Genomic DNA, 14,060 nt, shown 5'->3' with positions numbered 1-14,060 from the left:
CGGATCTCTGTGAGTTTGAGGCCAACCTGGTCTACAAGAGCTAGTTCCAGGACAGCCTCCAAAGCCACAGAGAAACCCTGTCTCGAAAAACCAAAAAAAAAAAAAAAAAAAAAAAAAAAAAGAGCACTTGGCTGTTCTTCCAGGGGTCCCGAGTTCAATTCCCAGTATCCACATAGTGACTCACAACTGTCTACAACTTGTTCTATGGGATCTGATACCTACTCTCTTCTGGTGTGCAAGTATATATGCAGACAGAAGACCCACATACATAAATAAATAGTGTGTGTGTGTGTGTGTGTGTGTGTGTTTTGCCTGCATGTAAGTCTGTGCACTAAATGTGTGCCTAGTGCCTAGACACACATCTGTGGAGAAACAAATGAGCAACTGGAATTATAGACATTTTTGAGCTACTATATAGGAGCTCAAACATGGGCCCTCTGCAAGAGAAGCTAGTGTTCTTATTCCCACTAATGATTTTTTCAGTTAATTCTTTCAAAAGTGTTGCTTTGGGGTTTTGTAGGTCTTTTATTTCCTGTTCTACAAGGATGTAAAAACCACATTTAGAAACATGGTCAAGTGAGCTGGGGGTGTAACTCAGTGGTAGAGCACTTGCATAGAATGCACAAGGCCCTAGGCTACTAAGGAAAGCAATGGAAAACTAACTTTTTTAAATCAAGTCCTCTGTAAGAATAGTCAATGCTCTTAACTCCTGGGCCATCTCTCCAGCCCCAATATTAATAAAAGTGTTAAGAATAAGAAATAGTTTTTCAGGCAGGGCGTTGGTGGTGCACGCCTTTAATCCCAGCACTAGGGAGGCAAGAGTCAAGCAGATCTCTGTGAGTTCTAAGCCAGCCTGGTCTACAGAACAAGTTCCAAAGCAATACAGAGAAACCCTGCCTTGAAAAACTAAAAAAAAAGAAAAAGAGAAAGATCAGGCAAGCTACAACTAAGCTATACTCCCCAATCCAAGGTCACTTTTCAAATTTCAGTGTAACAAGCAGAAATATTTTGTGCAATCTTAATCTTGAAATAAAAAAATTATCTAAATAATCAAAATGTTTTTGTTTTCTTAATAAAAAGTCAACTGCTGGGCAGTGGTAGCATATGTCTTTAACCCAGCACCTGGGGGGGCAAAGGCAGGAAGATCTCTATTGAGTTCGAAGCCAGTCTGGTCTACAGTGAGTTTCAGGACAGCCAGGGGTACACAGAGAAACCTTGTCTGGAAAAACCCAAATAAGTAAATATTTAGCCGACGTTTTCTGATAATAAACTGATGCACATGATTGCTTTACAAGTAGAAAAAGAGTATCTACAGATTTTCAAGATAATAACTTACCACAATGTTGCCAGGACAAGACAGAAGCTTAAAGCTTGGCCTTAGGCAGCCAGTAAAGACAATGCCTTTGAAACAGTGCTTGTGCCCAACCAGATCCTTCTACAGCACCACAGCCTGGGGCTTAATGGGAAGTAGTCACCCAAGCACCCTTGATTATCCACAAGACTTTCAGCTTCTGAACAATCTTGTAGATTTGTGTTCTTGCTATAAATCCACTTAATTCTTTACTCACAGAACTAGCTATAGAACCGTGGGATTTCTCAAATCTAGAATTGTGTCTAATTGGTTCAAACCAGAGCCAACTGTTCCATCCTTCTATATCACCCAAATGATTAAATCAAACAAACTCAGCCCACTTAACCAAAACCAAGAACTAAGCCTCCATCTCCCAAACATAATTTTCTTTTCAAAGGCAAACTTCTATCCTGATGTCTTAGTACATATCTGTAATTCAACCATTCAGAAAGCTAAGGGAAGACAATTACAAGTTTTGAGATCAGCCTAATTACACAGAGACAATTACAAGTTTTGAGATCAGCCTAATTACACAGAAACAAAAATATTAAAAAATAAAAAGTTTGCTGCTGGGCAGTGGTGGCACCTGCCTTTAATCCCAGTAACTGCAAGGCAGAGGCTAGTGGATCTCAGTTCAAGGCCTGCCTGGTCTACAGAGGGAATTCCAGGAAAGCCAAGGATACGCAAAGAAACCCTTTCTCAACTGATAGACAGACAGATAGATGCCATTTGCCAGCTACATAAATATTCTCCTGTTATGGTGCTCAGAGGAACCAATGCCTAGAGCATGATGGGCAGGTGCTGTACAAAGCTACAACCCAATCACCAGATTCCTATTTTAAAATTTAGAAGGACTATTAGCCTAGAGCTAGAACAATGACTCAGGAGTTTAAAAAGTACTTGATACTCTTACAGGACCCAAGTTCAATTCCCAACACCCATGTAGTGACTTACAACTAACTGTACATAACTTTAGTTCCAGAAGATATGACATAACAAATTCTTCTGACCTCTACAGGCCCCAGGCATGGCATGAAGTGCACTACATATATGCAGAAAAAATAAAAACAGATCGTTTAGCTGGGCAGTGGCAGAACACACCTTTGATCCCAGCACACTCAGGAGGTAGAGAGGCAGATCTCTGAGTTCAAAGACAGCCAGGGCTACATAGAGAACTCTGTCTCAAAATAAAAATTCATTTGCTGGGCGTTGGTGAAAAAAATTTACTTAATTATGTGGGGGGGAGACAGACAGACAGACACACACACACACACACACACACACACACAGAGTACACTGTAATCCCAACATTCCAGAACTAGAGGATTAGGAGCTAGCAGCCTGGACTACATGAGAGATACTCAAAAAAAAAAAAAAAAAAGAAGAAGAAGAAGAAGAAAAGAAAACCTAGGCCTACAAGGGAAAACAAAAGTATGTAGCTCCACTTTGGCATATTTCCCCCCAAAAACGTTTGGAGAGAGAGCTGTTTACTTGCTTTTACGTGCTTGCTCTGAAATAGAATCTGTGTAGCTCTGGGTGGACTGAACTCTGTAGACCAGGCTGGCCTGGAACTCAAAGATTCCCCTGCAGATATTAAAGGTGTTCACTACCACACAAGGCCAACAGCTGAAGTTTCCATAGGACCCCACTATGGCAGTAAACCACTGTTCATGTTGCCTTTAGGTAGAAGGTGCTCACCACAGGTAAAACACTTCTTCCCCATGAGTAGCAACAGCAGACTTCATACACACAGCCTAGCCTTAGTCTCCACCAAACCACAACCCTGGGACCTTACAGGAAGGGTGTGGACATCAGAATAGAAACTGCTTGTAGACTTTTCCTTTGACCTGAAAAAGTCCCACTGAAATTTCTTTCACAGAAAGCAATTTTCTTCCCACAAAAAATTAAATAAATAAATAAATAAGCAAACTTCTACCTTTTTCTTATTCTGTATCAATTGTGAAAGCTATGTCCCACAACTTCAGCTAAACTACAAAGGCAAATTTGTAATGAAGACTAATGGGGAAGCAAAGCAGCACAAAGAAGAATTTCTAGCCAATATCAATTTCCCCAATCAAAAGTATTCATATACTTCCATATACAAGCTTTAAACCAATCTTCCCTTTAATACAGTTCCTAACCCTGAAGTTATTTTCATTGCTACTTCATAACTGTAACTTTACTACTATTATGAATTGTAATGTAAATACCTGTTTTCCAATTGTCTTAGGCAACCCCAGTGAGAGGGTCACTGGACCCCCAAAGGGGTCTCAACCCACAGCTTGAGAACTTCTGCTCTAAACAATTCCACAAATATTTGTTAAAACAATTCTGACTCTCCTGTAACACTCAGGGCTGGGCCAGTTACCAATGAGATCATCTTTATTTTCATTAAAGCACACAACATTATCTTTGCAGTAGGAAAAAAGACAGGGATAACATATCAAACCAAGTATTAAATAGTTGATAAATTTTGCGTTAAGTTCTTTGTGGCTGTAACAAAGTAGGGGGGCACTTTCCTTGAGAGTGCTGATTAAGAAGTTTCAATAACAACATGACCTCAGTTACAGTTCAAAACTAGCCCAAGCTTTATAAGGCACAGTCAAGTTACAGGGGAGAGGTGGACAACTTTAATCTCAGTATTTGGGAGGCAGAGGCAGTCATATCTCTGAGTTCAAGGCCAGTCTGATCTACACAGAGGGAATTCCAGGACAGCCTGGACTTACACAGAGAAACCGTGTCTCAAAGGTTTAAAAGGAAAAAAAAAAAAGGACCCTGTCTAAAAAAGAAGGGGACATTGTGCGATGGTGGCACGAACCTTTAATCCCTGTGAGTTCCAGGACAACAGCCAGACAGCCAGAGCTACACAGAGAAACCCTGGGGGGGTGAAGGATCTAGAGTGGGAGGGCCTAGAAATATAGTTCAATCAGGAAACTGTTTCTATAGCTTGCAAGCAGCCCTGAGCTGAATCCCAAGCATGGATTAAACAGAGTATGACAGTGTATACCAGTTACTCTAGTATACTAGGTATAGAAAGATCAGAAATTCAAGGTCATTCTCAACCACACAGAGCTAATATGGATATATATGAGACCTTGTCTTAAACAAAGAAAGGGAGGGAGGGGAAAGGAAGAAATTGTATTAAGAGGAAGTAATACTGAACTAAAACCCAAAGGAAGAGGAAGGAGTATGAGAAGCCAGGAGGACACTCAGCAGACAAGCAGTATGTCAAACCCCAAGTATAAAGTATGAGATCCAATCTAGAAAACAAAAGGCCATGGTACTCATTCTTCTTGTTTTTTTCAAGACAGGGTTTTCTGTGTAGCTTTGTAGACCAGGTTGCCCTTGAACTCACAGAGATATCTGCCTGCCTCTGCCTCGAGTCCTGATGATTAAAGGCATGAGCGACCAACTACCTGGGTACTCATTCTTTTAAAGAGTGACAGGACCAAGAATCTCAGCAGAATCAAAGTTAGGTTGTATCTTCTTTGTTATTGCTGTTTTGTGTTTGGTTTGGGTTGTTTTGCTTTTTGGGGGGGGGTCCTGTGCCACTGGATACATGCAAAACTCATAGGACAACTTGAAGGAATCAGTTCTCTCTACCATGTAGAATCTGGGTATCAAAGTCTGGTCATCAGACTTGGCAGCAAGCACAGACCCAACTTCAATCATATTTAAAATACACACATGGGGGCCGGACGTTGGTGGCGCACGCCTTTAATCCCAGCACTCGGGAGGCAGAGGCAGGTGGATCTCTGTGAGTTCGAGGCCAGCCTGGTCTTCAGAACAAGTTCCAGGACAGCCTCCAAAACAATACAGAGAAACCTTGTCTCGAAAAACCAAAAAAAAAAAAAAAAAAAAAAAAATACACACATGGGGGCTGGAGAGATGGCTCAGCAGTTAAGAGCACTGACAGCCCTTCAGAGGACCCAGGTTCAATTCCCAGCACCCACATGGCAGCTCACAGCTGTCTGTGACTCCAGTTCCAGGGGATCTGACAGACTCACACAGTCATACATGAAGGCAAAACACCAATGCATTTATACATATATATGTGTATATATAATAAATTTAAGAGATAAATAAAATTCTCTGTCTCTGTTTCTGTCGTTGTTTGAGGGATCAGATATGTAACTCAATTGGTACAACTCTTGCCTAGTATTCAAGAAGCCTTGGGTGGTACCACATGCTTATACTATCCTAGCACTGGGTGGTAGTTAAGAGGAGACTCAGAATTCCAAGGTTGTCTTCTACTACATAAGGAGTTCAATGATAGCATGGACTACTTGAAACTATAAAAAAAATTGAATTGTGTTTGTGTTTAAAAATTAACTACAAGGAAAATTTATTGGACAGGATAATTAAATGATATTTTAAAAATACAGAATAACAAAAACAGCCACTCAAACACAAAGCTAAATTCTACTTTAAGAGATACCACAAATATCCATCAAACAAACAAGTCACTTAAGAATAAAAATATCTATAGGAATTAATGAAGTAGTCATTAAAGCAGATTATTTCCTAAGCCTAAAAAGGCTTTCCATGCCAATTATCCAACTGCCTGAGTTCTGGAGCTGATGACTGACACCCTCTTTCATATAGCTTTAAGACAAAACTGAGAAAGCTGAATTGGATAGAAATTCCATTTGAAATTCAAATGAGAACACATACTCTAAACATTTCAAGACAATAACTCCTAGTTATTTGAGTTCATTCGATTTTTGTTTAAAGTTACCACAAGAGCCATGTTCAGTCTCAGAGCACTGCCTAAACAGCAGTAATAAACTGTCACAGCATGCGGTCAGACATGCAATGCATCATCATTTTCACCTATTAACTAGCAAATATCTTGCTATTAAGAGAAGCTCATCCATTACACTTACCATTTGAGGGATGAAGGGACTTACATGGGGTAATGGACAGATCAAAACACTTATTTTGGCAACAAATGCAGATTATGCTCTGAACCAGCATTTACTGATGCTTTCTAATTATGTTATTTAATTGATGATGGGCTCACTGCCAATATGCAAAAATAACCCTCCTCTTATATTTGATGAACATAATTTTACCATGTCAAACTCACTTAGGTATCCACACACAAAGGTTCTAGAAAAATATTCTTAAACTCAAACAGCATAGTTTCTTTAGCTCTATTTGTAGAAAATTCTTGTCACTAAATCAACATTGTAATTATAGCTAACATGACAGCCACTAGTCATCAGTAGCCCATCTGGTTTAGTGAGATGAAAAACTCTGATAGCCCTGCATGATTAACAAGGCTAGTTTACAGAAAAGCATCTAACAGAAAAATGCAAGTTGGCTGGTAGAAAGTTAGAACTGTAAATGAGGAATTCAAAACTAGGTGATACTTTAGAATGTCTGGTAAATTGTGTTGTACATTGTTTACCACACAAAAAGAAAAAGAGAGGAAAATAAAAATAAATACTCCTAAAGAATCAAGCTGAGGTCAAATTTAGCAATATCTTTTAGGTTGCTTTTCAAGGAAAAGCAAGAGGCAAGCACAAAGAAGAGAAAAATGTCATAGCAACTTGGCCTTTGTTCCCCCCATCCCATTCCATTCAGGATGGCCAGCCTATCACATGAGATCCTGCTCTTAAGCGTGAAACTACAGAAAAGAGAACAACAGCTGAATGGAGTGTGGGGGAGGAAACATCAGCTATATGGAGATCCAATCCAAGGGTCACAATCAAAGTTAAGCAAGGCATTTTTCCGTTTATGTATAGCTGCAAAGTGACATCAGAGTATTTGTGTAATCATTTCAAAATACATAAACAGAACTCTAGATCTTCAAGGCAACCAATGTACAAGAGTAAGGTTTCGGGGCAAGCAAGTAACACTCTTGGAGACTGCCGTGGAACTATCCAAGTTATACCAAACTGGGATCCCACACACCTAACACAGTTAACTATTTCGATAGCTTTTTCCACAACCCGGGTCACCTACGTTTTGCTGAATAAGTCTCCTCATCCCCTAAGGACCCAATAACCTAAGTAAGTTTTTACGTTCACAATTGTGTACTTTTATTCAGTTTACTGGAATGTTAGGGATGTGTCCAAAAGACCACAGAACCTGATTTTTCTATCAGAAAATTTGTAAAATTACACTGTTCTCAAGTGGATGTAAATCTTCCATGACTGCAGTAACTACTATGAAACACTAGACACATAAAACACACATATAACCAGGAGATTTCAGCGCATAGAGCCTTACTAAGGACCAGATTAACCTTCACAAGACTTCCAAAACCCCTGTAAGCAGTTATGCTAGACAAGCTTTCCAGAAACACAACAAAAAGAAAACCCTACTGGAACACCAGGTCAAGACAAGGCCTCAGTAAAAAATCAGACTACACACCAAGCCACATACATAGGAACTGAACCGCACATCCGTCTGTGAGGGGACTGGATCCATGTGGCAAGGCCAACCCTGCACACACGTACACACGCGCGCGCGCGCGCACATACACACCCGCACTCACACTCACAGCTACCGCCTTGCCAGGGGATGATGAAATGAGGAACGGAAATTAACATTTCAAGCAACGTCTCACATTGTTCCTTGAGGCCAAGGGCTGCTGCTGCAGCCGTCGCCTACACAGCTTTCCTCCCACTCGCCCCCAGTCCCGCCTTCCCCTCCCCCAGACGCCCCCCGCCACCCCGCATTCCTGCCCCCACTCGGGCCTGCGCGCCTCCGCACCCCGCAGCTCCAGGTCCCCGGCTCGCCCGCCCCCTCCGGCTCGGCTCGCAGCCCGAGGGCCGCCTGCTCCCATTTCAAAACACGATAATAATAGGGACGCTGGGAATAACAACTACCACCAGCCCAGCGACGGGGCCCCTCCCGAGGGTCAGAGGTCGGCGCCCCACACCACTGCAGACCCCAGGGACCCCCGGGAACCCGCCGTCGTCCTCACAGAGACTCAAGACCCACTGACCCACCATCGCCCCTCAACCGAGGCCCGCCCTCGAGCTTCACAGCCACCCCGGCCCGCCGCGGAGCCCTCCCTCAGTACCCTCACGGCCGACCGACCCCTGGGACGCCCGAAGCTCGCTTCGGAGCCCGCCCTCAGCCCCTCATGGCCGTTCTCAGGACCCCCGCGGCCCACCGACCAGCCTCTCCCGGAGCCCGGCCCGCCCAGGAGCACCCGCGGAGTCGGGCAGTGGAGGAGGCCTGCAGGCCGCAAGGCCGCGGGAACGCCCGGCGCCCGCCCCGACCACTAGTCCCAGGTTTGCGGCGCGTCTCACCCGGCTTCGAGGGCGACGCGGCTCCGCGGCGGAACGGCGGCGGGGCGCGGGCGCTGCCCATGCAGCCCGCGGCCGCGTTTCCCGGGCCGCGCGGCCCGGGCGGGAAGGCGACGGTGGCTCACGGGCTGTGGGCTGCGGTGAGTGCCGGACCGACGGGATGCAAGCCCGCCCTCAGTGCGCAAAAGCTCACGCGGGACACCGGCGTTCGAGCGGACGCTACTGTGGGTGAGTCTGGCCGCGGACTCCGCCGCGGCGCCTCCCCGGCTGAGGCCCTCGGTCCATAGCGCTCTGTCGCGGGCGGCCTCTGGCTCCAGGACCCAGCGGCGGCTGCGGCGGGCGCCGGCCGCATGAGAGGCTCCCGCCCATTGGCTCGCCGTATCCGCCACCGCCATTGGCCCGCCCAGCAGAGCAGCAGGGGCCGCTCACGTCACGTCGAGGAGGAAATGCGATCCCGGGGTGAAAGGGCGCCGGCGGCCTGACGGCTTCCGTAACAGATCTGAGGTGGGACTAGGAAGACGTCCCGGGAATGATTGGACAAAATTGTGCAGTATGTATACGAGACACCGGCGGAAAAGGTAACTAGATTGGCTGCCGTACCATCCCAGACGGTGGGTCTTGCGCTACGAGGTACGACGATTGGCCTTATTCTGTGCCGGAAGTGATGAGAACGCGGTCCAGAAACAAGGTTGTTGTCGAAGGAGTCGGAAGGTTAGATGTGTGCGGTACTGACGGGACTTGTGTTGCAGCACGCGGTCACGTGTCGCCTGTAAGTCTGTGTGGGCTTCGAGAAATCGTGGCTCCTGCCAACCGGGGCTCTTGAAGTAGCAAAATCAGGTTGGTGGCCACGAAGATCAAGCCCCCACCCGCGTTTCGGCTCTTTCCAGGAGGTGTTCTTGGACAGCGCTTCGCTCTGAGCACCGAGAGCCACGTTAGCAACCGGGATGTGGGGAGCTCCAGACGCTACCCGTCGGTTTTCCTTAGACCTCTGCGCTTCGACTGCCTCCCTCCCCCAGCTCAAGAAACTTCACCTCGAACTTCATAGAACCAAGGAAAGAAGACGAATCTCAGGCTGCAAAGTCTCAAAGTCACATGCCTTACTGTTTACAGAACGCGAAAATGTTTAATAATGGTTTGTGTAGTAGATTTGGTTTGCAAACGAGCTAAAAATCCAAAGCACAGGATATTATCCCAGCGCTGCAGTGACTGAAGCAGTAGGATCCGGAGTGCATTGTTGGGTACATTTCGAGTTCAAGAGCAGTCTGGTGGTGTATGCCTTTTAATCCCAGCACTCAGGAGACAGAGGCAGGCAAACTAGGGCTACACAGTGAGACCCTGTTTCAGAAAATAAAATATCAGGTAGTCAAAGATGGAGGGGATTCACACATACAAAATACACATCGAATAAATCCTTTGGAGACTGGAGAGATGACTCATCAGTTAAGAGCACTGGCTACTTTTCCAGAGCATTGGGTTCTATTCCCAGAATTCATAACTCCAGTTCTGGAGAATCCAACACCCTCTTGTAGGGTCTCGACAGATACGCACTGGTATACACACATATATATAGGCACAACAAGCATCTATACACATAAAAAATAAAATCTACCAATAAAAAAACCTCCCTGTCCTACTTAAGTGCATTTATGTACTCTTAAACCAGAAAAGCTAAGTAACCAAAATCAATATTTATGCTTGTTTGTTTGGGGGCTTTAGGTTTTGGGGGGTTGTTTGTTTTTAAGACAAGGTTTCTCTGTGTAGCCCTGGCTATCTTGGAAATAGCTCTGTAGACGATTTGGTTTGGTTTTTCTTTTTTTCCTGTATCTTCCTGAACTCTTAAAACAATTTGTAAACAAAGTCTTTACAGAGCACAAATTAGGAAATCATAGAATTGCAAATTCCAAAGTGGATGGGTCTTCGGAGATGACCTTTCCCCTTTTTCTGAATATGTAGTTTAGAGGACATGCTGATAAAATCACCCAGCTTTGTGATAAGTAGCTGTAATCGTAACCATGTCCTCTTTGTTTCTCAAACCTTCATTTATTTTCCTGGGTAAAATAGGAACAACAGCTGGGCGGTGGTGGCACATGCCTTTAATCCCAGCACTCGGGAGGCAGAGGCAGGCGGATCTCTTGTGAGTTCGAGGCCAGGCTGGACTAACAGCCTCCAAAACAATACAGAGAAACCCTGTCTCGTAAAACCAAAAAAAAAAAAAAAATAGGAACAACAAATGGAACCAATTTGATAAGCACATGGGAAAAGGATGTAAAACCTGTGAAGTACATGAGCACCTACACAAATAAATATCGTATTGGAGTGTATATATTATGTGGGAGGGGAAGTTTAGATGACCACTTCGTGGACTTAGTTCTCCTTTGACATTTATGTGGTTGCAAGGGCTCATAGACTTAATCTTGACCTGCTAAGCCACCTTCCCAGCCCATAATTTTTTTTCAAGAAAGAGGGCTAAAGAGATGGCTCATAGGGCAGGAGTATTTAATCTGCTCTTCCAGAGGATCCAGGTTTAGTTGCCAGTACCCACATGGTGGTTCACAACTGTCTGTAACTCCAGATCTAACACCTACTTGAGCCTCGTTGGGCACCAGGTATGTATATGGTACACAAACATATATACAGACAAAACACCCATACACATCAAACTTTTTTGAAATTTTAAGAAAGTGGCTCTAGAGTCAGGCATTGTGCACACCTGTGATCCTAGCACTTGAAGACAGAAGAATCAGGAGCTCAAAACCAGCCTTAGCTACCTGAAACATTGTCTCTCAAAAGTGAGAGGAGATACAGCTCATTTGATAATATGCTTGCCTTAGATGCACAAAACCCATGTGTTCATGTGTAGATAATCTGTTTTTCACGGGCAACCCCTGTGAAAGAGTTGTTCTACGCCCCATCCCACCCCCGGGGTCATGGTCCTCAGGTTGAGAAACACTGCTCTAGACAGTCCAAATTCATACTGAGTCTCCTTGATTATAGGCTGATTGTGATCAAATCTCTTTTAAATAGAATTAGTGTCCTTAAAAAAAGGAAGTCTGAAGCTGGGTGGTGGTGTATTAATCCCAGCACTCAGGAGGCAGAGACTGGAGGTTCTCTGTGAGTTCAAGGCCACTCTACCACAGGCTACACAGAGAAACCCTGTCTGGGGAAAAAAAAAATGAAAAAGAAAGGAAGCCATTGGAGTTGGAGACCCTACTAAAAAGAATGTATTGAAAAAGCCTACGGACGCTTACACAGCACTTGTGCCAGGTAGGAACCAACGAACCTACAGTCCATCACACTCAAAGTCAAGAGTCATCTGTAAGATGGCTCTGCAGAAAAGGCACTTGCTACCCAGTCTGACAACTGATGCTTGTCCCTGCATCGCATCCCACAAGCTGAAAGATGACTCACCTCACACAGGTTGTCCTCTAACCTCCACACACATGCCCTGGCACTCACGCATATATACAATGAATAAATGTAATTTAAAAATTACTTATAAGCCGGGCAGTGGTGGCTCATGCCTTTGGTCCCAGCACTCGGGAGGCAGAGGCAGGCGGATCTCTGTGAGTTCGAGGCAGGGCTGGACCGACAGCCTCCAAAACAATACAGAGAAACCCTGTCTCATAAAAACCAAAAAAAAAAATATATATATATATATATATTTATAAACCAAAAGGAGCCAGGCAGGCATGATGGTGTGCACCTTTAAGCCCACTACTTGAGAAACAGAGGCAGGTAAACCTCTGTGAGGTCAGCCTGGTCTTCATAGGGAGTTGCATAACAGCTGTGGTAACATAGTGAGGCCCTGTTGATTTAAAAAAAAAAAGTGGGGGAAAAGACACAGGAAAACACAATCCAGGGTCAGCTTTTACAAACTCATCTGGCTGCTTGGCCTGCTCCTTGTGCTGCTTCAGTAGCTTCTTGTAGCCTGACATAGCACCTGCAGCCCCTCCTCCAGGCCCTAATCCTAAACCCCAAATTCCCATTCTTTTTTTTTTTTCCGAGACAGGGTTTCTCTGTGGCTTTGGGGGCTGTCCTGGAACTCGCTTGGTAGTCCTGGAACTCACAGAGATGCGCCTGCCTCTGCCTCCCGAGTGCTGGGATTAAAGGTGTGCGACACCAACGCCCGGCCCAAATTCCCATTCTTTTGAAACCAAGTGAAGGTGAGAAGTTTGGAGGAGGCCAAGTGGGAAAATGCTGCTGTTACCTGGGAGAAGAGAGAATAAACTGAGAATGAAGTTGGAGAAGGGTCATGTTAAACAGCTCCAAGGTATCTATCTGTTCCCTGGAACCAAAAAACAATTGTTCATTAAATTGATTGTAGCTGCAGAGAGCAGAGTTTGTGAAGGCAGGAGATGACAGACCACCCTTCCCAGGGAAGAAAGCATATGTATGTTTAGTTCTATCCCTAGGCAGAGACCCCTTCCCTAAGCCCCATATCCACAACCATTTAGATTGGGGGAGATTCCCTCTTGGCCCATCTTGAAATTCTGAAAACTGTGCCTCCTCTTTCACACAGGTGGCAAAGTGCAAGGAACAATCCATGTTCTAGTACTTTCCCTCCCTGCTACTTCCACTATGGCCATGTGGTAATCTAACAGCCTCAGCCCTAGGGAGCCCCAGCTCACCAGCATTCTTAGCATTAGAGTCAGGAATTAAAGCTTATTCTACGGTAAATGATTACAGGTTTTGCTCCCAAGTTCCCACAATACTGTGACACATCGCCTTCCCATACCACAAAAGGAAGAGTTGAAGAATAAAAAGCAAGACTCATCTTAGGCCAAGCCTACTAGTTCCAAATCATGCCCCAGCACTTAAAACTGTCCCCCATGTTTTTTCTATATTCCTATTAGTTTAAGGGGACTCCCAATGCTACTTTGTGTTACTCTTAAGACTATGTGCGGCTTTCTGTGGTGACACATGCCTCTAATTCCAGCTCTCGAGGTAAAGGCAGGCAGATCTCTGGGTTGGAGTACAGCCTGATTTACAGAGCAAGTTCCAGGACAGCCAAGTTTATACAGAGAAACCTCATCTCAAAAAAAACAAAAAAGACTATGTGGTGGCTGGGTATTGTGGTGCACATCTTTAATCCCACTAGGTAAGTAGAGACAGGCAGATTTCTGTGAGTTCCAGGCCAGCCTAATCTACACAGTGACTTCCAAGTTATCGGGACAACATAGACACTGTCTCAGAGTCTCAGAGTTAGGACTGGGGAGACTGGAGAGATGGCTCAATGCTCTTCCAGAGGACTCAGTTTTGTTTCCAGCATCTACACTGTGGCTTATAACTGTAACTCCAGTCCCAAGGCATCTAAAGTCCTCTTCTGGCCTCTGAGGATACACATGATGCATAGGCATGCATGCAAACAAAACCTCCATATACATATTGTGCAGGGTGTACTTGAACTATTAGGCTCAAGCAATCCTCCTGCCTCAGTCACCAAG

General features: G+C 44.8%; 1 protein-coding gene and 1 long non-coding RNA gene across 9 annotated transcripts in view; one reads left to right on the top strand and one right to left on the bottom strand.

The window, feature by feature from the left end:
- Ankrd11 (ankyrin repeat domain 11) overlaps positions 1-8,702 on the bottom strand; it is a 144,850-nt gene extending 136,148 nt beyond the window's left edge. For 6 of the 8 annotated variants that reach the window (XM_040735288.1, XM_040735300.1, XM_040735278.1 and 3 more), the window contains exon 1: positions 8,620-8,702. The gene's annotated coding sequence lies outside the window, so the exon portion shown is untranslated. The remainder of the gene's footprint in view (positions 1-8,619) is intronic. The other 2 variants (XM_013115634.3, XM_005073141.4) reach the window with 1 other exon arrangement.
- Positions 8,703-9,013: 311 nt separating this feature from the next.
- LOC121135915 lies at positions 9,014-10,249 on the top strand. The gene is made up of 2 exons (XR_005873028.1): positions 9,014-9,385; positions 9,504-10,249. It is a non-coding gene; the product is annotated as an uncharacterized LOC121135915 (long non-coding RNA).
- The last annotated feature ends 3,811 nt before the right edge of the window (positions 10,250-14,060 follow it).

The sequence above is a fragment of the Mesocricetus auratus genome, unplaced genomic scaffold (genome assembly GCF_017639785.1).
Source record: "Mesocricetus auratus isolate SY011 unplaced genomic scaffold, BCM_Maur_2.0 Super-Scaffold_6723, whole genome shotgun sequence".
Taxonomy (NCBI): Eukaryota; Metazoa; Chordata; class Mammalia; order Rodentia; family Cricetidae; genus Mesocricetus; species Mesocricetus auratus.
The sequence above is the reverse complement of the archived record's forward strand: the minus strand, read 5'-3'. Positions and strand labels throughout refer to the sequence as shown.